We start from the raw sequence: 21,498 nt of genomic DNA on the forward strand, positions 1-21,498 counted from the left end.
TTTTAAGATTTTTATTTATTTATTCATGAGAGACATACAGAGAGAGAGGCAGACACACAGGCAGAGGGAGAACCAGGCCCCCTGCGAGGAGTTGGATAGGGACTCAATCCCAGGACCCCAGGGTCACGACCTGAGCCAAAGGCAGACATCCAACCACTGAGCCACCCAGGTACCCCAACAACAGATTTCTTTCTCAAAGTTCTGGAGGCTATGAATCCCTGATCAAGATACCAGCGTGGTGGGTTCTGGTGAGAGCTTGCAGATGGCTTTCTTTCTCCCTTTCCTTTCCTTTCCTTTCCTTTCCTTTCCTTTCCTTTCCTTTCCTTTCCTTTCTTCTTTTCTTTTCTTTTCTTTTCTTTTCTTTCTTTCTTTCTTTCTTTCTTTCTTTCTTTCAATGATTTTATTTATTTATTTATTTGAGACAGTGAGAATATTTGAGCATGAGCAGTGGGAGACGCAGAGGGAGAGGGAGAAGCAGATTCCCCGCTGAGCAGGGAGTGCTACTGGAAGGGTGGGGGTGATGAGGGATCCCAGACCCCAGGATCATGACTGGGGCCACCCAGGCGCCCCAGATGGCTGCTTTCTTATCATGTCCTCACATGGTGGAAAAGTAGCTAGCCAGCCCCATGGCCTCTTGTATCAGGGCACTAACCTCATTCATGAGGGCTCCACCCTCATGTGTCCCATCACCTCCTGAAGGCTCCACCTCCCTAAGACCATCATCTCAAGGGTAGGGGTTGGGGGAGATGTTGAAGGACACAAAGGTTCTGTTCGTAGCACCCTCCTTCCCAGAGCCCCCTGGTTCACACAAATGGATCTCAGAGGATGGATCAATCAGCCCTGTCTCCCCCAGAGCAGACAGGTGCTGAGGCAGACTCACTCCAGCAAGTTGCAGGGCTCCTCCAGTGGGCAAGTGGGCTTCGGCCCCTGTGGGCCAGCTGAACTGGAGAGCACTCCCTCCGAGTCTCACCCTCCCCTCCTCCTTTCCTCCCCACCTTCCGCAGGTGTCCCACCTGATGGCGGTGTGAAGGCTCCCCTCACGTTCTCCGGTTTCCTCCCCCAAGACTCCCTTTCCTGTCCCATTCCATTGTGCTTCTGCTCCTTGGCCCATCTCAACGCACACAGTTTCCCTCTGCCAGGCATGCTATGAAAAAGGACCCGAGGGACGCCTGGGTGGCTCAGCGGTTGAGCAGCTGCCTTCGGCTCAGGGTGTGATCCCGGGGTTCTGGGAGCCGGTTCCGCATCCGGGTCCCCTCAGGAGGAGCCTGCTCCTCCCTCTGCCTCTGTCTCTGCCTCTCTCTGTGTGTCTCTCATGAATAAATAAATAAAAATTTTAAGGAAAAAAAAAAAAAAAAGACCGAGGCCAGGGTTAGCAGGGGCCAGATCTGCCTTTGGAGCTGGCGTTTTTCCTTGTGTGCTTATATTAAAGAGAGGAAGAGAAGGAAAGAGAACGAAAAGGCTGGCTCTAGATGAGTGGTCCGGCCAGGGAAGGCTTCTCTGGGAAGGTGGCGTTGGAGCAGAGGTGCAGAAAAATAAATCGGCTTACAATCAACCAGTGAGATCCGAGACGCCAGCTGCAGCAACCAAGGCAGGTACGTGTGGCAGACGCAACTGATCAAAATAGAAGGTAATTTACGGAAGAATGTGCATGGCATGACACATTCATGTAACATTACAAATAGGCACAGTCCCCTGTTAGAGACTTAATGGGTTTCTAACTAGTTAGGAAAGATATAAAAAAAGAGAAGAGGAGTGATACATACCTAATTCAGGGTAGTTGTCACCAAGGGGGGGCGGGAGCAGTAGAGGGAGGGAAATGGTTACCAGATGGGGAGGGCGGGAGAGGGGAGAAGGAAAAAAGGAAGGGAGGGAGGGGGAGAAGAGGGAAAGAGAGAAAGGGGGAGGATGGAAGGATGGAAGGAGAAAGAAATAAAGGAAGAGAAAAAAGAAAGAAAGAAGAAAGAAAGAAAGAAAGAAAGAAAGAAAGAAGAAAGAAAGAAAGAAAGAAAGAAAGAAAGAAAGAAAGAAAGAAGAAAGAAAGAAAGAAAAGAAAGACTAAAGCAAGCAAAGCAAGTGAGCAAGCAGGCTAAGGACATTACTCTGGAAGCAGAAGTTTCTTCTGAGTGAAGCCTGCGTGGTGCTTAAAATACCAGAAGTAAACAGTTTCTGGTCTTCGGGCACATCCTACATCTACAATCCTAGAAGGAAAAGCCTGAGAGTCTGCGATGATCCCTCCCTCACCTGCCCAGCTTTTCTCTATAGCTCAGTCTCGCTGGTGGGCCGGAGCCTGACCCCGAGCACGTTTTGGAGGCAACTTTGAAGCTCCGTGATTTTTGCCTCTGCCTCTGCCGCCCGAGCTCTGCTGCATGTGCCGGGTCTATACAAGTGCTAACAATGCTCCCAACCAAAGGCTTGGACGAGAAGGGCTGGCCCGGTTGCCCGGTAGCCACTAGATTTCAGGGCTCCAGTAAGGAGCAGCCTTCACGCCCCTTTCCCTGGGGCCGTGGCTGGCATTTCTAGGATAGACTCAAATTTAAGCAAACAGTAGACAGTAGAAGCGGCGTAAAGAAGTTAGGAAAGTTCCTGTCACTCCTTCTTTCAGCTGCCTTTCTCTTTCCCCATCTTTCACTTGATTCTAATATTTTGTCTAATATTTTATTTTGTTTTGTTTTTTTTTTTTTTTTTTTTTTTTTTTTTTTGTTTTTTTTTTTGTTTTTTTTTTTGTTTTTTTTTTTTTTTTGTTTTTTTTTTTGAAGTAGGCCTTGCACCCAACGTGGGGCTCAAACTCACCACCCCAAGTTCAAGAGTCACGTGCTTTACAGACTGAGCCAGCCAGGCGCCCCTCACTTGATTCCTTCTGTACGTTCTCCCCTCTCCGCTGGCCCCTGTTCCAGTTGTGACAGCTGTAGAAGTCACCTCCATCTTCTTACATTTTATTGTAATTCTCTGTTGATGTGCCTCTTGTCCTTCTTTAGAATGTTAGCTCATTCTTTTGAAAGTTGGATCAAAGGGCGTCTGGGTGGCTCAGTGGGTCTGCCTTTGGCTCAGGTCATGATCCCCAGGTCCTGGGATGGAGCCCCTCTCCCCTGGGGCTCCCTGCTCAGCAGGGAGTCTGCTTCTCCCTCTCTCTCTGCCCCAACCCCCACCCCTGCTCCTGTGCTCTCTCTCAAATAAATAAATCTTAAAAAAAAGTTGGATAGGAATAGATCATCAACTTGATAGAAAAATACACACGATGTGACTAGAAGGGTTATAGAAAATCATGCAAATGGCCTTGAAACCTATGAAAAGACATTCGATCTTGCTAATAATAGAAGAATATAAATTACTATGTTACTACTTCTTATCTGTCACATGGACACAAACCCACAAGTTTGACAACATACTCTGTGGGTGAGGTCGTGTGGAAACAGGCATTTTCATACATTCACGGTTGGAATACAAAATGGTGCAGCCAGTATGGGGGGAAATTTGGCAATATCAAACAAATTTATAGGTTTTCACCCTTTGGTCTTGGAACTGCACTTCTAGGAATGGATCCCAAAGATATTACTGCAAAATCTATGAGAAGATGTATGCAGAAAGCTGTATTTTGCAGCAGTTTTTTTAAGATTTTATTTTTTTATTTCTAAAAGTTATTATTGCTAAGTGATTTCTATACCCAATGTGGGCCTCAAACTCACAACCCCGAGATCAAGAGTTGCCTGCTCCACCAACGGAGCCAGCCAGGCGCCCCTGTAGCAGTTTCTGTAATAGCAAAAGATTAGAAGCAACCCACATACCATTAATAGAGGACTGGCTGAATAAAATGAAAGTCATCTCCAAATGTTATGGCTTATACTGGCATAAGGACATATAGAACAATGCAATAGCATACAATAGAGGACCCAGAAATAAACCCTCACATAGATAGTTAACCGACTTTTGACAAGGTGCCAAGACTATTCAATGGAGAAAGGACAATCTCTTTAACAAATGATGCTGGGAAAATTGAATCCACATGCAGTGGATGAAGTTGAACCCCTAACTCACACCATACCCCCAAATTAACTCAAAATGGAGCGATGACCTAACTATAAAACTTTAAGGAGAAAACAAGAGTGAATCTTGGTTAGGCAATGACTTTTCAGATATGACATCAAAAGCACAAGCAACCAAAACAAAAATTAAGTTTTTTCAAAATTTAAAACTTTGGGTTTTTTTTTCTTTTTTTTCCCAAAAATTAAAAACCTTTGTGCTGCAAATGATACCATCAAGAAAGTGAAAAGATGCCATGCCTGGGTGACTCAGTCAATTAAGTGTCTGCCTTTGGCTTAGGTCATGATCCCTGGGTCCTGGGATTGAGCTCGGCATCTGGCTTCAGGCTCATCAAGGGAGCCTGCTTCTCCCTTTCCCCACGCCCTACCCCCCATCATGGCTTGCACTTGCTATCTTTCTTTCTCTCAAATAAATAAATAAAAATCTTTTTTTTTTAAGTGAAAAGACAACGCATAGACTGAGAGAAAATTGTCACAAATCATACATCTGATAAGGGACTTATATCCAGAATATATAAAGAACTCTTACAACTCAATAATAAACAGAGAAAAAAAAATAAAAAATAAATAAAAAATAAAAAAATAATAATAAAGAGACAAATTAAATTACCCAATTAAAAAATAGATAAAGGAGGGGCACCTGGCTGGCTCACTTGAAGGAGTGTGCAACTCCTTGATCTCAGGGTCATGAGTTTGAGCCCCATGTTGGGTATAGAATTTACTTAAATAAATAAAAACCTTAGGGATGCCTGGATGGCTCAGCGATTTAGCACCGCCTTCAGCCCAGGGCGTGATCCTGGAGACCCGGGATTGAGTCCCACGTCGGGCTCCCTGCACGGAGCCTGCTTCTCCCTCTGTCTGTGTCTCTGCCTCTCTCTGTGTCTGTGTCTTTCATGAATACATACATAATCTTTAAAAAAAATAATAATAATAAATAAAAACTTTGAAAAAAATGAGTAAGAGACTTGGATAGAGGGGATCCCTGGGTGGCTCAGTGGTTTGGCGCCTGCCTTTGGCCCAGGGCGTGATCCTGGAGTCCCAAGATCGAGTCCTGTGTTGGGCTCCCGGCATGGAGCCTGCTTCTCCCTCTGCCTATGTCTCTGACTCTCTCTTTCTCTCTATGTCTATCAAGAATAAATAAATAAATAAATAAATAAATAAATAAATAAATAAATAAATCTTAAAAAAAAAGAGAGACTTGGATAGAATATATAAAAGGTGAATAAGTATAAGAAAATATGTCATCTGGGAGATGCAAATCAAAACCACAGTGAGCTACCACTTCACACCCATTAGGATAGGATGTAATTAAAAGACGGACAATAGCAAGTCTTGGCAAGGACGTGGAGAAATTGGAACCTTGTACACCACTGATGGAAATGTAAAATGATGCAGCCACTTTGGAGCGCAGTTTGGCAGTGCTCCAAAATGTTAAATAGAGGGGCACCTGGGTGGTTCTGTAGTTGGGCATTTGCATTCTGCTCAGGGTGTGATCCCGGGGTCCTGGAATTGAGTCCCGCATCAGGCTCACCGCAGGGAGCCTGCTTCTCCTTCTGCCTATGTCTCTGCCTCTCAGTGTGTCTCTCATGAATAAATAAATAAAATCTTAAAAAAAAAAAAAGTTAAATGGAAAATTTCCGTTAAGTCTGCCCTGGCCACTCTTAGGTGTGTACCCGAAGAGACGCAAAGACATACATCACAGAAAAACTTGTACATGTGCATAGCAGTATTATTCATAAGGGCCAAAAAATAGAAACTAGATGCCCATCAACTGAAGAATGGATAAATGAGAAAATGTGGTCTATCTATCCAATGCAATCTGATTCAGCAATAAAAAACAAGGTAGGAGTGGCACGTGCTACATCACAGAAGGACTGTAAAAATGCGATGCTGAGTGAAGAAGCCAGACACACAAGGCCACATATTGTACGATTCCGTGTATAGGCAACGTCTAGAGCTGGCAAATAAATCCACAGAGTCCCAAAGTAGATTAGTGGTTGCCAGAGGCTCCAGGGAGGATGGAGAGAGGGGAGTATGGGGCTTTTCTGGGGAGGGATGTAAGTATTCTAACTTGATCATGGTGATGGTTGCACAACTCTGTGACTCTACTAAAACCATCGAATTATACACTTCAAGTGAGTGAATTTTATGGCATGTGAATTATATTTCAATAAAGATGTCAAAAAAAGAAACTTCTCGTTTGGCTGGGTTACAAAGGCAAGCATCCCTTAAAAGCAAGGACCACTCAGAAGCTGTTTCCTGGGGTGCCTGGGTGGCTTAGTTAGTTAAGCATCTGACCTCAGCTCAGGTCATGATCTCCATGACATTGAGCACCGTGTAGGGCTCCGCACTCAGCAACGAGTCTGCTTGTCCTTCTCCCTCTGTCCCTCCCCCTTCCCCTGCTTGTGCGCGCTCTCTCTCTCAAATAAATAACATCTTAAAAAAAAAGAAGCAGTGTTTCCTGTTATGACATACCCTGAAAGTCCCACATTGCCATTCTCATCACACTTCCTCTGCCCCGCACATGCTCCAAATCTTCATAGGCGGGAAATCCTTGAGTGAGTGTAAACCAAGGAACCCCATTGAAATGCCTGCAGAGGGCTTTATGTTTCACAAAGAACCTGCACACGAGCAGTTTGGGCCCACTGCTCATGCGTGCCCGTCTTGGGGTGACATGTGGACTGAACAGGGCCCCATGGAAAGAGGCGGGCGCTGCTCTGCGTCAGACCGTTACAGCGTCTTCTGACTTTTCAAAGAGAAGCCAGTAATCCAGGTTTTATGTGAGCTCTCACAATCATTCATGACATTGATAAAAGCGTTCTCTAGGCCAAATAAAGCCATCCCGGTTAGGCCCCGGGGCTCACCAGTTCGCCAACTCTGGTGTCCATCCTGGGGATTTTTTTTTTCATTCGCACAAAAATACGGCAAAAAATTGCTAGAATTGTGCATGGTCTGGCTGATTCGCCCCCCATGTAGGGGCAGAGAGACCACTTCAAGAGCCTCTGACTCAAATGTTCCCCAGAGAAACAGTGCAGTGAGGCCAGCAATCCTGGGGTCTTTGTTAATTTCCTGGTAAATAAATAAGTGAATCCAGTGTACAGCAGGAGTTTAAAAAATTCTTTTAATTTAAAAATTTTAAATTTTTTATTATACAAATGAACTGTAAGCCCATGAGGGGGGGAGGCGAGGTTTTGATGATTACGCCTTCAACTTTCTTTCTCTGTGCATCTATTTATTTTGTTTTTTTTTTTTAATGTGCTTTAGAAGCAAGTTTTAAAAGAATAATATATGGCAAACACCTTTTTTTTTTAAGGATTTTATTTATTTATTCATGAGAGATCCAGAGAGAGAGAGAGAGAAGAGAGGCACAGACACAGGCAGAGGGAGAAGCAGGCTCCATGCAGCGAGCCCAACGTGGGACTCGATCCCAGGTTTCCAGGATCACGCCCTGAGCTGAAGGCGGTGCTAAACTGCTGAGCCACCAGGGCTGCCCATCAATGTAAGTATACGTCTTTGTCAATATTTTTGATGATCGACATGGTATTTTATTGTACTAGGATGTATTTAATCAACACCCTGCTATACCAGTAAGGAATAACTTTGGATTTGAGAACCAAAACCAAAAGGGTGAACAACAGCAGCACATGAATAAAATAATAGTGGCTTAAATAAAACAGAAGATATAAAAAAAATAAGATAGATGTTTAAATCTCATTGACATCAGGGAGGTCTAGAGGTAAGCAGTGTTGTGTTGCCGTACCATCTCTTGGCTCTGTCTCTCTCCACACATTTCTTTTACCTCATGGTTCAATGAAGCTGCCAGAGTGCCGGTCATCATATCCACATTCCAGAGAGCAGGGGGAAGGAAGGGACAAGTCACAGCTGCCTCCTTTACGAAATCTCCCAGAAGTCATCTCCAACAGCTCCATTTATATGCCATGGATAAGAACTTAGTCATACACTCATAGCTAGCTGCAAGAGAGACTGGAAATACAGCCTTGACTCTGGGCATCCTGTGCCCGTTTAGAAATCCTAGTGTCCAAACTGTGGCCTCTATTCTTTTTTTTTTTCTTTTTTTTAAGTAGGCCCTATACTCAACATGGGGCTTGAACTCACAACCCTAAGATCAAGAGTTGCATGTTGTACTGACTGAGCCAAACACATGCCCCTAAATTGTGGCTTCTAGATACCATTTTCTACTGAAAAGAATCAGGGTCTCTTGGACAACTGACTGATTCCAGACCTGGAACAGAAAGTACAAGCTAAGTCTGGAACATCTTATATTAGAAAACAAAGAAACTTTCAAAGCTTGACATGGATTATGTGAAATAAGCATCTCTCTTGTCAGGCAACTATTATTATAGCCTTTCTGTGCCACATAACCGTCCTTAATCCTGACTAATACAGCAGTTTACCTTTAGAATGAGTAGCAGAGGGGGCACCTGGGTGGCTCAGTCGGTTAAGCATCTGCCTTTGGCTCAGGTCATGATCCCGGGGTCCTGGGATCCAGCCTCACATTGGGCTCCCCACTCAACTGGGAGTCTGCTTCTCCCTCTCCCTCTGCCCCTCCCCCTACTTGTGCTCACGCACGCTCTCGCGCGCGCTCTCTCTCTCTCTGTCAAATAAATAAATAAAATATTTTTTTAAAAAAGAAAGAATAGTATCAGAGTGCTCACTTTGGCGGCACGTATCCTAAAATTAGAACAATACAAAGATTAGCATGGCCCCTGCTCAAGGATGAGACACAAATTTGCAAATTCGTGAAGCGTTCCATTTTGTTTTATGTGGTAGCTACACTTGTGGCGAGCATAACATAACATAGAAGTTGAATCACTAGGGACTCCTGGGTGGCTTGGCTGTTGGGTGCCTGCCTTGGGCTCAGGTTGTGATCCCAGGATCCAGGATCGAGTCCCACATCGGGCTCCCCAAGAGGAGCCTGCTTCTCCCTCAGCCTATGTCTCTGCCTCTCTCTCTCAGTCTGTGTCTCTCATAAATAAATAAATAAATCTTAAAAAAAAAAGTTGAATCATTATGTTGTACACCTGAAACTACTAACATTGTTACATTACTCAAAAAAAAAAAAAAATGAATGAATAGTCGGGGGAGGGGGGTGGGGCGGGAAGCAAACAGAATATGGTTAAATCTGCATTTCAACCCAGGTCTGAGTTCAAATCCATTGCCTCTTCTGTAGTTTAGAGTAAGAATGATGCCTAGGGTTGCCTGAAGGATTAAATGAGATCATATAAGTAAATGGCTTAGGCCAATGCTTAGCATGATGAATGGATTCCGTGCTGAAGACATGCCAGCTGCTGTAAGGCTTGCTATTATTTTCACGGGTATCTCAAACTCAAAACTGTTCAACATCGACCTCATGATAGTACTTCCTCAAGGGCTCCTCCGCCAGGGCTCCCTGTCTGATGAATGACTGCACCACCCTCCCGGCTGTGCATCCCATAAACCAGGGGGTCGTCCTCTCTTGCTCACAATCGTTCTAACTGATAACCAACTGTACTGCCCTCCTAAACACCTCCACTCTGTGTCCTTCTGGCCACCTGTATGGCTCCTCCCTCCTTCTGTCTCCTTCCTTCTCCATCCACCTTGCTTCCTGAGAGTTTTTTTCAGAGGCAAATCCCATCGAGTCACTCCTGCTCTCGATTTTCTAGAACTTTCTATGGTTTTGACAGACTAGTGGACCCTAAGACCTGTATAGTCCAGCTCTTGCTTCTCTTCACTCCTCCTGCCCCTCCGCCTTTTCTCCCTTCACACATGCATTCCCTCTACCTGGAAATACTTGCTCCCTTCTACCCTCACTCTGGTGGAATTTCTTTCTTTTTTTTTAAATCTATTTATGAGAGATACAGAGAAAGAGGCAGAGACATAAGCAGAGGGAGAAGTAGGCTCCCTGTGGAGAGCCCGATGTGGGACTCAATCCCAGGACCCCAGGATCACGACTTGGGCCAAAGGCAGACGCTCAACCGCTGAGCCACCCAGGCGTCCCACACTCTGGTGGGATTTCAAGTCTCAGCTTAAGTTTACTTTTCCAGGGGAACTGTATCCAACTTCTCTATCCCTCTTTATAAACTTTTCTGCCCTGCACACATTTCTTTTTTCTTTTTTCAAAAGATCTTCTTTTTGTAAGTAATCTCTATACCTAACATGGGGCTTGAACTCACAACCCCAAGATCAAGAGTCACATGTTCTCCCCACTGAACCAGCCAAAAGCCCCACATTTCTTTTTAAGTAAATTAGTGATCATGCACATGATTACACAGAAACATATGTGGTTGTGTGTACGTTTAAAGATTTATTTACCTGAGAAAAAGAGAGCACATGCTTGCACATGCACGCCTGGTGGGAAAAAGGTTAGAGGGAGAAAATCTTCAAGCAATCTTTTCGCTGAGCAGGGAGCTTGAAGTGGGGCTCGATCCCACCACCCCTGAGACCATGACCTGAGCCCAAACCAAGAGTCAGACACTCAATCGACTGAGTCACCCAGGTGCCCCTGTGGTTGTGCGTTTATTATCTTTTCACCCCGCTAGACTGGAAGCTCTGGGAAGGCAGCATTGTCTCCCTTACTCTGTTTCTATTGCTCAAGTACCACACAAGCAACATTCTCTCAACTGTTTTTATTGAAATGTAACATATAAAAAAGTATACAAATTATAAATGTGGGGATCCCTGGGTGGCTCAGCGGTTTAGCGCCTGCCTTTGGTCCAGGGCACGATCCTGGAGTCCCGGGATCGAGTCCCACGTCGGGCTCCCGGCATGGAGCCTGCTTCTCCCTCCTCCTGTGTCTCTGCCTCTCTCTCTCTCTCTACGTCTATCATGAATAAATAAATAAATAAATCTTAAAAAAATAAATTATAAATGTACACATTGATGAATACATGAATTTTCACAAAGAGAGCAGACCCATGTAACCAGCACCCAGACAAAATAGAACATGACCAGCACCGCAGAAGGCCCATTCTGCCCCCTTCTCGTTGCCCACCCCCTCCCCCGGGATAGATAACTCCTAGCATGTTGCCTAGCATGATAGATTAGTCTGCCAGGTTTTTATATTTTATATAAATGGAAGTATACTCTGCGTATCCTTTTCTTTGGCTTCTTTTGCTCAACATGTAGTTTCTGAGATCTGCCTATGTGGTTATGCGTGATTGTAGTTAGTTGACTTTCCTTGCTATGTAGTGTTCCATTCTGTGAACAGTCCACAACTTTTCGATCCACTGGTGTGGTGACAGTTGCCTTATATTTAAATCCCAACAAAAATCTCTTGCTTTGGAGAACACTATCAATGACTATTTTGAACAACAAAGTGGTGTTTGGGGAAGACCCATTAACCCAAAACGGCCTCAATCAATGCTGGTTTGCAGTGCTTAGACAGGTCACCTAACAGAATTGGTTTACAGGGTAAAAAAGGAAAAAAAGGAAGGAAGGAAGGAAGGAAGGAAGGAAGGAAGGAAGGAAGGAAGGAAGGATGCCTGGGTGGCTCAGCGGTTGGGTGTCTGCCTTTGGCTCAGGTGGTGATCCGGGGGTCCTGGGATAGAGTCCTGCATTGGGCTCCCTGTGGGGAGCCTGCTTCTCCCTCTGCCTATGTCTCTCTCTCTCTCTGTGTTTCATGAATAAATAAATAAAATCTTAAAAAAAGAAACAGAAGGAAGGAAGAAGGGAAGGGAGTTCAGGCTGTTGTAACAGAATACCATAGACTGGATGGCTTATAAACAGATACTTATTTCTCACAGTTCTGGAAGCTGCAAGTCCAAGATCAAGGTGCTGGCAGACTCGTGTCTGGTGAGAGCCTGCTTCCTGGTTCATAGACGTTAGTCATCTCTCTACTGTGTCCTCACCTGGTGGAAGGGAACAGGGCTCTCACAGAAGCTTCTTTTAGAGGGCACTAATTCCTTTCACGAGGGCTCCACCCTCAGGACCTAATCACCACCCAAAGGCCCACCTCCTAATCACCTCTGGGATTAGGTTTCAGCATCGAATTTGCCGATGGATGGGGAAGGGAGAGACACATTTGGTCCATTGCAGAGGCAAAGAAGGTTAACCAAGGTTTAGTTATCATCCCTGGTTATGATACAAATATTGGAAGTTATTGTGAATAAGCCCTTTAAGACTTCCTTTCAAAAGCAACAGTCCGTGGGTCGATCGTGAGGGCCATGAACGCACCAAGAAAGAAGGCATGAAAGAAAGACAGAGCCTAATGGTTGGACAATGAGTTCTTGTTTTTTTTTTTCTTTTTTAAGATTTTATTTATTTATTCATGAGAGACCCACAGAGAGAGGCAAAGATATAGGCAGAGGGAGAAATGGGCTCCCTGAGGGGAGCCCAATGTGGGACTGAATCCCAAGACCCCGGGATTATGACCTGAGCCAGAGGCACACATTCAACCACTGAGCCACCAGGCGTCCCATGCCTACAAATTCTTGAACACCTCTCCTCTCAAGAGATAATGCCAAATTCTCTTTTCCTTGTCTGTGGGCTAGACCTGGTAGCTGGCTTTTAGTGAATAGAATGAAGGGAATATGGCTTGATAAAAGAATAAAGGGGACATAAAGCTGTGTGACTCTGGAGGCTAGGTCACAAGGTACTGTGACATGTAGTTACTCTGTATCCTGTGCTGTCTCAGAGCACTTACGTCTGGGGGAACTATGCTTGCCATGTTGGTAGCTGCCTTAAGAAAAGGCACACGTGGTGAGTGAGGGAAGCCTCTGGCCACCTGTAGCGAGGCAGCAAGGCCTACCAACAGTGTGTGATACTCTAGCCCTTTTAGCCCTGCAGCCCTGGCCCACATCTAATATTCTAGGCCTACAAGTTTGGGGTAGTCATAAAAGATATTTGGGGACCTTCTCATTAGGAAAACATGGGATCATTTTACTTTTGACCATATAAGACATTTGATTCAGCCACTGGATGGATGGATGGATGGATGGATGGATGGATGGATGGATGAATGGATGGATGGATGAATGAATGAATCTGGGCTTAAGGATAGACCTGGGTGGCTCAGTCAGTTAAGCGTCTGACTCTTGATTTCAGCTCAGGTCATGATCTCAGGGTTGTTAGAACAAGCCCTGTGTTGGGCTCTGCACTCAGCACAAGTCCACGTAGATATTTTCTCCCTCTGTCTTTCCCCAACTTGTGCTAGCTCTTTCTCTCTCTCTCTCAAATAAATAAATAAATAAATAAATAGATCTTTAAAACTGCCCCCAAACCCCACAAATTTGTAATATAGTCATTGCGACCACAAATTCTTTGACACTTTCCTCATTGAGAGGTGGAGTCTATGTTTCCGCCCCTTGTAACCAGGCTGACCTTAAAGAGATTTGCTTGAGCAACAGAACATGGCAGAAGGGACATTCTGGAACTTCCTTTTTTTTTTTTTTTAATTGAGGTGCAACTGACAATAACATATCCATTTGTTACATTATATATTACATATATTTTTACATTTATATATTACATATATATTGTGAAATGATCACTATAATAAGTCTAGGTAAGATCCATCACCATGTATACAGTTACAAAACTGTTTTTTTCTTGTGATGAGAACTTTTAAGATTTACTTTCTTGCAACTTTGGAATATTCAATACAGTGTTACTAACTACTGTTGCCATGCTGTTCATGATATCTCCATGACTTATTTATTTTATAACTGGAAGTGTATTTCTTATGAGCCCCTTCACCCATTTCGCCCACTCAACATTCTGGAAATTCTAAGGCTTGGTCAGAAGCCTGGCAGCTTCTTCCTTATTCTCTGGAACACCCTCTTTTTTTTTTTTTTTTTTTTTTTTGTGAGAGAGAGAGAGAGCGTGTGCGTGCGTGCTCTCGAGCATGAGCCGGAGGAGGGGCAGAGGGAGAAGCAGACTCCTCGCTGAGTGTGGAGCCCCAAACAAGACCTGATCCCAGGACCACCCCCCCATCATGAGTCAGATGCTTAACTGACTGAGCCACCCAGGTCCCCCTGGAGCACTCTTTTTGGAGCTATGAGCCACCATGTATGGGGTCCCACTATCAGAGGTTGCTGTGATGGAGAGCTCACTTGGACACACGACATGAAGACACTAGGATACTGTCTAGAGGTACAAATGCCCTAGGAGCCCCAATCATTTGGATCATCTCATCTGAGTCCCCTGATATTGCCTGGAATAGAGAGACAAGACAGTCCACCAAGCCCTGCCCACACTGCAGGTTCAAGAGCAAAAGAAATGTTTGTTGTTTGTTGTTTTCAGCCACTAAATTTGGAGGCAATTTGTTACATAGCAAAGATAACCAGACCACTAATTGATGTGCCTCTTTAATTAGGAATTAAATAACGAGACCTAGCAGCAGGTCTAACAAATACCATAATTTTGCATTAGTGATGAATGTAATCAATGTATTGAGACATTGGCATCAGCTGTAATGTGATATGAAAATATCTGTGATTTTGATTGGTGACCAAGTCATAGATGCTACTCATACAGCTGTAACTGTTACCTACACGCACGGCCAAAGGAAATGCTAACTTGCAGCTGAAGATGGATGAAAAGAACAATATAAAGATTTCCCATCCAAATTCACAAGTCCCCCGAATTCTAGCTGCAGATCTCAAGTTAAGAAGCCCTATTTTAGAGAGAAATCGGGGCATCCCTTTGATGACTGATTCTGTTCTTCTTAAGAATTCAGTGAAGTTGCTTTTTTATAGACAGCTGAACAGACTGTATTTTTAAATGTGTTTTACCGGAAGCTTTAAAAATACCCATTTTCATTCTTCTCACTTTCTGATGTTCTTTCTCATTTTTCTTCCATGGCAGCTCTTGCTGTTCCTTGGTGCTCTCTCCTCCTCTCCATGCCCAGAACACAGAGGGTCAGGCCCCTGTGCCCCGGTCTGGACCACACAGAAGGTTCTTTTAGGCTTCGGTCATGTCTGCTGCCACCCACTCACTGCCCTGCTCATGAGGGCTTCCTAGAACACAAATGCACGCCCATCCCCTCCAACTCCCAAGTCTACCCAGTGAGCAAAGGGGAGACAAATTTCTATGATAAAAAAACATGCTAGAGGAGTGCCTGGGTTGCTCAATGGTTGAGCATCTGCGTGATTCTGGGCTTCTGGAATCGAGTCCCTCATCAGGCCCCGTCGGGGAACCAGCTTCTCCCTCTGCCTGTGTGTCTGCCTCTCTCTTTGTCTCTCATGAATAAATAAATAAAATCTTTTTAAAAATCCCCCAAAACAAAACAAAAAACAACACACCAGAAGCAGGCCCCTCTCTCCCGGCCACTATTATTAGGTGACACTTCCGTTACTACTCCTGGGTGCTCAGGCTAGTTCTGGCCTCCCTGGGTTTGCTTTTCCATATCCACTCTCTGGGGACACCTTCTCTCATTCACCCCCAAGCTAACGTGGACTAATCCGTGAAGACCAGCAAGGCCTCCGACGCCTTCTCCAGGAAGCATTTCTTAAGTTCCCCACCCTGAGATGAATTAACCACTTCTCCCTCACTGGCCCACCCATTCTATGGAAGAGTGTATTTTTTTTTCTCACACATTTTATGGAAGGACAGTACACCCACAGAAAAGTGCACGTATCATAAGTGTATCACTCAGTGGATTGTCATAAACTAAAAAGACTTGTCGCACTGTGTGGGCAGCAAGGAACAGAACCTTCTCGGACTTTTGGAGGTGCCTCTGGTGCCTCCTCTTGATCACTATCCCTTCCTCCTAGAGGGTAACTATTATCCTGACCTCTAACTGCCAAGGAGAGTTTTATTTTTTATTTTCATTCTTTTTGTTTTTTTTATTTTAAAGATTTTATTTATTCATTCATGAGAGACACACAAGAGAGAGAGAGAGAGAGGCAGAGGCACAGGCAAAGGGAGAAGCAGGCTCCATGCAGGGAGCCCAACGTGGGACTTGATCCTGGATCTCCAGGATCACACCCTGGACTGAAGGCGGCGCTAAACCACTGAGTCATCCAGGTGCCCCCCAAGGCAAGTTTTAAAATTCGAGTATGTGGAATCCTACAGTATGAGCCTTTTGACGGCTGGCTTCTCCCACTCAATATCATGCTTATAAGACCCCCTCCATATTGCCATGTGTGATTATGGATCGTTTATTTTCACTGCTGTATAGTATTCTTTGTTTTTTTTAATTTTTATTTATTCATGATAGTCACAGAGAGAGAGAGAGAGAGAGAGAGAGAGAGAGAGGCAGAGACACAGGCAGAGGGAGAAGCAGGCTCCATGCACCAGGAGCCCGACGTGGGATTCGATCCTGGGTCTCCATGATCGCGCCCTGGGCCAAAGGCAGGCGCCAAACCGCTGCGCCACCCAGGGATCCCACTGTATAGTATTCTATGGTGGAAAGACACCGGTTTCTTTCTCTGTTCTGCTGCTGATGGGCATTTGGGTAGTTTCCAATTTGGGGCCATTGCCAATAGTACCGCAGCAAACCCTGCCTTTTGGTGAACACGGGTACACAATTCTGGTTGCGTATATACCCAGTAACCTACAAAAACTTGTTGAAATGTCTGCAACCCTTTATGGTACATCACTATACTTTGTGTCCCGGCTTCCCTCTTCTGGATTGGGAGCATCTTTAACCATGGACCATGTCTTACATTGTTTAATATCCTGGCCGACTAGCTTATAGTAGCTGTTCGATACACATCGTTCAAGTGACTGGATACCGAAGGCTGACAAATTGCTAGAAAAAAAGTATTGTTTCTATGGCCTTCATATTGTCTCTTCCTTCTTTTTTTAGATTCTCACAGATTCTGTTTTTTTACTATTTATTATAATTTGGTATTGGTGTGTTACTTTTTAAAAAAAATAAATTTGCTCAAATCCTTTGTGGAAGAGCATGAAATACACACGCATGCACACGTGTGAGCACAGCTTCCCTTTTCCCATCTAAGCTCACAGAAATGAGTGGAACAAAGTAATTTGAATATGTGATGGTTTCCCTACTCTTTTTGAGGAGAGTCTTGGTGACATACCAAGTCCCTGTCCCTGGGACAGGAAGCAACCTGAGTCATTTAGGTCACCCTTCAAATGTTTTATCATTTTGGTCGTTGAAAAATACCATGCACATAGAAAAGTTCTTTTATCTTTGAATCGCACTTCGGGGCATACCTATAGGAGATTCACTCCTCTAAAACTTAGTCATCCTGGTTTTGCTCTTCACGCTTCTAGTGGCTTCTTGTCGGGTATGAATGTGTGTTTTGTTTCATTCTGACTCTATCTCTGAGCATGGTTCCTCTCTGTTAAAAGGGTAATGAATTCTTACAAAGATGTGACTTTCAACTGCAAAGTGATCAAAGAACTATTTAAAAACTGTTTTACTTCTTCTGTTAGTTTATCATCTCTGTTATTGCCGGAAACATTATTTTGCTATATATTTAGTTCACTCTTTGACTCCCCACAATGTGATGTAGGTTGCATTCCTCATGGCTTTTAGATAATGGCTCTCAAGGTTGAGAGAAATGGGTGGGTGTCTTCTTTTGAGGTTAGAAGAGGCACATCTGGGTGAAAGAGAAATGCATTTCATGTCATCAGAACGGTTCAGAGCTACATCCCAGTGCCAAGACTGACTCGTGTATCAGTTATCGATTGCTGCCTAACAAGCCACCCTGCAATTTGGCGGCTTAAAACAACAAACATTTATTATCTCAGCGTATCCATGGGTCACGAATTCTGGAGCAGCTTGGCTGAATGGTTGTGGCTCAGGGACTCTCACGAGGTTGCAGGCAAGATGTTTGTTGGGGTGGTGCCTGGGTAGCTCAGTTGATTAAGTGGCCGAATCCTGACTTTGGCTCAGGTCATGCTCTTGGGGTCTGAGAGTGAGCCTCAAGCTCAGCGGGGAGTCTGCTTGAGATTCTTTCTCTCCCTTTCCCTCTGCGCCCACATCCCCGCCATCCCCACTCTCACACCAGCACACACCCATTCTTTCTCTCAAATAAATAAATCTTAAAAAAGGAAAAAGATGTTGGTTGGGGCTGCCATCATCTGAGGGCGGTGCTGGGGCTGAAAATCTTCTGAGATGGTTCATTCCCAAGATGGCCTCAGTTCATTGACACAGGGCTGCTTGAATGTGAGCAAGACTGGGCCGCTGGCTTCCCCCAGACAGCAACGAGGAAGCCACAACACCTTGTATATCCCACTCATGGATGTCCCAGCTACAGCCACATTCCAGCCATTAGAAGTGAGTCACTGAGTGCCGCCCACAACTATGGGAAGGAAAAATCAGGCACCACCTTTTGAAGGGAGGAGAATCAAAGAATTTGTGGGTGTATTTAAAAAAACCACCAGAGATGGTAAAGAAGTTAACTGGATCCCATCAACTGTTGAGGCAATGTGGACAGTGACTACGTATTTCTCTCTCCTCTAATCAGATGACAGAGCGGAGAATACAGAGCGGTTAGAAGAGAAGCAGCGTGGGATTTATGTTCAACTTGGAACCTGAGGTTAAGAAAATAATTCCACCTGAAGAGGATGGCCTTGGAGCTCCAGTTGTCATAGCAACTATAAACAGGATTAGAAAAAGGCTCTGTGGGGGTCTGTCTGGGGTGTAAGCAAATTCGCCCTGGAGATCTGGAGGGCCCAGAGCTTGCATACCGGCTTCCACTTGCTAGCTGGCCACAAATACCATCCACACAGCACGAGGAACCGCTGACCAATGTCAAAGGAGGATTCTCAAAAGAAGGCTCTCGAACAAATGTAAAATGAACCCATGTCGAAGATTTTCTTTAACCCATTAATAAAATGAAGAGAGGGGCAGGATATTCCAACCCCTTCAGAGGAGGATTCCAAGAACAGAAACACATATAGGTAGGGAATATTGAAATGCATTTGCAAATGAATGCAAAACTGGCTTTTGGGGTTGGGGTTGGGGGTTATCCGTCCCTCAGAAAGAAGTTTATTTGCTTGTTTGTAGGCAGGGAGTGTTCACCGCTATTAGGTATCTGGGCCTTCTTCAGTTGTAAAATAGCCTGGTCAAAGACAAAGGGTCAGGGATCCCAGTAGGTTCAGACAACCCCACCCACCCCCCTCGGGCTTCAACATTCCAGTGAAAGAATAGCCAGTAATCTCTTGATTATTCCAAACCCATAAATTTGTCCTTACACCTGGTAACCTCAACTCCCTTGAGATGGCAAAACACGTCCCTCAGAGGGGGTCCTCTTAACCTCGGGAAGGTTGAGAATTGAACAGGGAGCATGTGAAATCAATCGAACGTACTGTAGCGATAGGTGGGCGTTCCGTTAAGGAACAAGCTGCGTATGCCACTTGACTGTAAGGTTTGTGAAAACTTGGGAGTTAGCAAAGAATCTGACAGACAAGCTTTATGATTCCGACTTGAAATTGTATCACAGACTTTAAGCTTGCAGTTTTCAGGTAAAAGGAATTAAGATTTGACTTGGAAAGCAGAGGGGCAATTGTTGAAGACAACTGGAGCTTCACTATATTTACAAATTTAATTGATTTGATTTACAAATGTTGGAGTCCTCAGGGAGGTTTTGCTTATTAGGGTCATAAGTTTGTCCATTCAAGCGTTCATTTGAATGCTTGAAAAGAAGATAAAAATGAAATATACATATATACATATAAATATGTCTATTACAGTCTAAGAGGTTTAGGTGGGGCAGCTGGCTGGCTCAGTCCCTGAGGCCCGTGACTCTTGATCTCCAGGTCATCAGCTCAGGCCTTGTGTTGGGTGTAGAGATTACTTTAAAAATTTAACCCTCCCCCCAAAAAAAACCCAAACGTTTAGGAAAAATTAGCTGAAGTTATATGAGTGGGACAGTTTAAGAACATTTAGTCTGGAAACAAAAAGAATAATTTGTCTTATCGAGTCACCTTGCCGTGATTAAGCCTTTGTCAAAGACAGCTCTGAAAATGACGGCTTTCAGTTCATATAAAAATAACAAGGTTAATACGCGGAAGTTAGAAACTCGTGAAAGTCGAGATTTTAAAGTCTGGAACTCTGACAAATCAATAGCAATCCAAAACCCAAAGGTAAAACGGTCTTTTCTCTACTCACAGCCACAAACTTACTGGGATGTCGAGTAATTCCCGGGGACGGCTGGGAGGAAGGAAGAGATGCGGAAGGGACAGCACGGGATGAGTGAGACGTGGAGCAAAACACGAAGGCACGTAGCCTATTTTCGTTTAAAATGAGTTATGTGTCAGTTTTTAAACAGAGCTCCAAGATTCTTTGACTCACCTCCCACTGAGGGATAAGAGGGAGGGGCCGACACCTTCTCCCCCTGGAATCCGGGCTCTGTGGCTTCTGGGCCAATAGAACATGGCAGCAGGAACACTGCTAGCTTCCAGGCAGCTTCCCCTTCCCCTCTCTTGGGTGCTCGCTCTTGGCAACCAGCCACCATGCTGTGAGGAGGCCCAAGTGATCTTTGGAGAGGCCCACACAGAGGAGAAACAGAGCCAGCACCAACTTGCCAACCATGTGCGTGAGCCATCTTGCAAACGGATCCTGGAGCTGCTGTCGAGCTGCCCCAGCTGACGAGGCGGCGGTGCAGAGGTGAGCTGTCTCTGCCAAGCCCTGCCCCGACTGCAGATTCTTGGGCAAAATAAATGATGATTATTGTTTACACCACTAAGCTTTGAGGTGGCTTTACACAGTAATAGATAACCAAAACAGGATATAACTTACACATAGTAAAGTGTACAAATCCTAAGTGTACAGCCTGATGAATTTTTACATTTCGATATAACCATGTAGCCATCAATCAGATTAGATACAGAATATTTGCATCTCCCCTGAAGGTTCCCTTAGTCAAACGGCTTCTTGAAATACTACCCAGGCACCTGAACTATTAGCCTACAGCTCTGGGCAGCTCAGCATTTATTTTTTCTCAGAGACGTTTCCCAACGAAAGGGGATTAGAAACATTCTCTCCAGCGTCCATCGATGAAATAAAAACAGGCTATGATGTGCAGGCCAGAAAGGAGCCGAGGCTCAAATGGAAGACAACCAGACTGCAGGCTGTAACCTCTGGGAAGTAGGTCGGCAGGAAAATGAGCTGATCTGCTCTTCGACTCCCCATCAGCAGAGTCACCTCGTAAAATGCAAGCACATAGGGTGCTGTCTTAATACCTGCGGTCAGGCCTGCGAGGCCTGATTTGGTACGTATAATCCTAACTGCCCAAAGCAACTGAGGCCAAAAAGGCTTTGGGGAATCTTTGAGTTGGGCGGAGGAGACTCCCCCTCCAAAATCTGCTGCACCAACTGCTTTACTTCAAACTGTGGGCTGATTTCCATTAATCACACTTGGCCCTAATTACCCTGGAGCAGCCTTTCTTCCTTGGGCCTGGGGCAGGAATTTTAAGGGGCTCCTGACAAAGCAGGTCCCTGAGACCAAACAATAGTGGAGACTCCAAGAAGAGGCAGGGTGAGGAAGCGTCCATGCCCGCTCCTCTCTTTCCGGAGACCCAGGTTCCAGGCCGGCTTGTGATCTCCC

At 44.8% G+C, this 21,498-nt stretch overlaps 1 non-coding gene across 1 annotated transcript; it reads left to right on the top strand.

Annotated features, from left to right (window-relative positions):
* Window positions 1–8,705: 8,705 nt before the first annotated feature.
* LOC144309280 (U6 spliceosomal RNA) lies at window positions 8,706–8,817 on the top strand. The gene has a single exon (XR_013375334.1). It is a non-coding gene; the product is annotated as a U6 spliceosomal RNA (small nuclear RNA).
* Window positions 8,818–21,498: the final 12,681 nt, after the last annotated feature.

This window comes from Canis aureus, chromosome X, assembly GCF_053574225.1.
Source record: "Canis aureus isolate CA01 chromosome X, VMU_Caureus_v.1.0, whole genome shotgun sequence".
Lineage (NCBI taxonomy): Eukaryota > Metazoa > Chordata > Mammalia > Carnivora > Canidae > Canis > Canis aureus.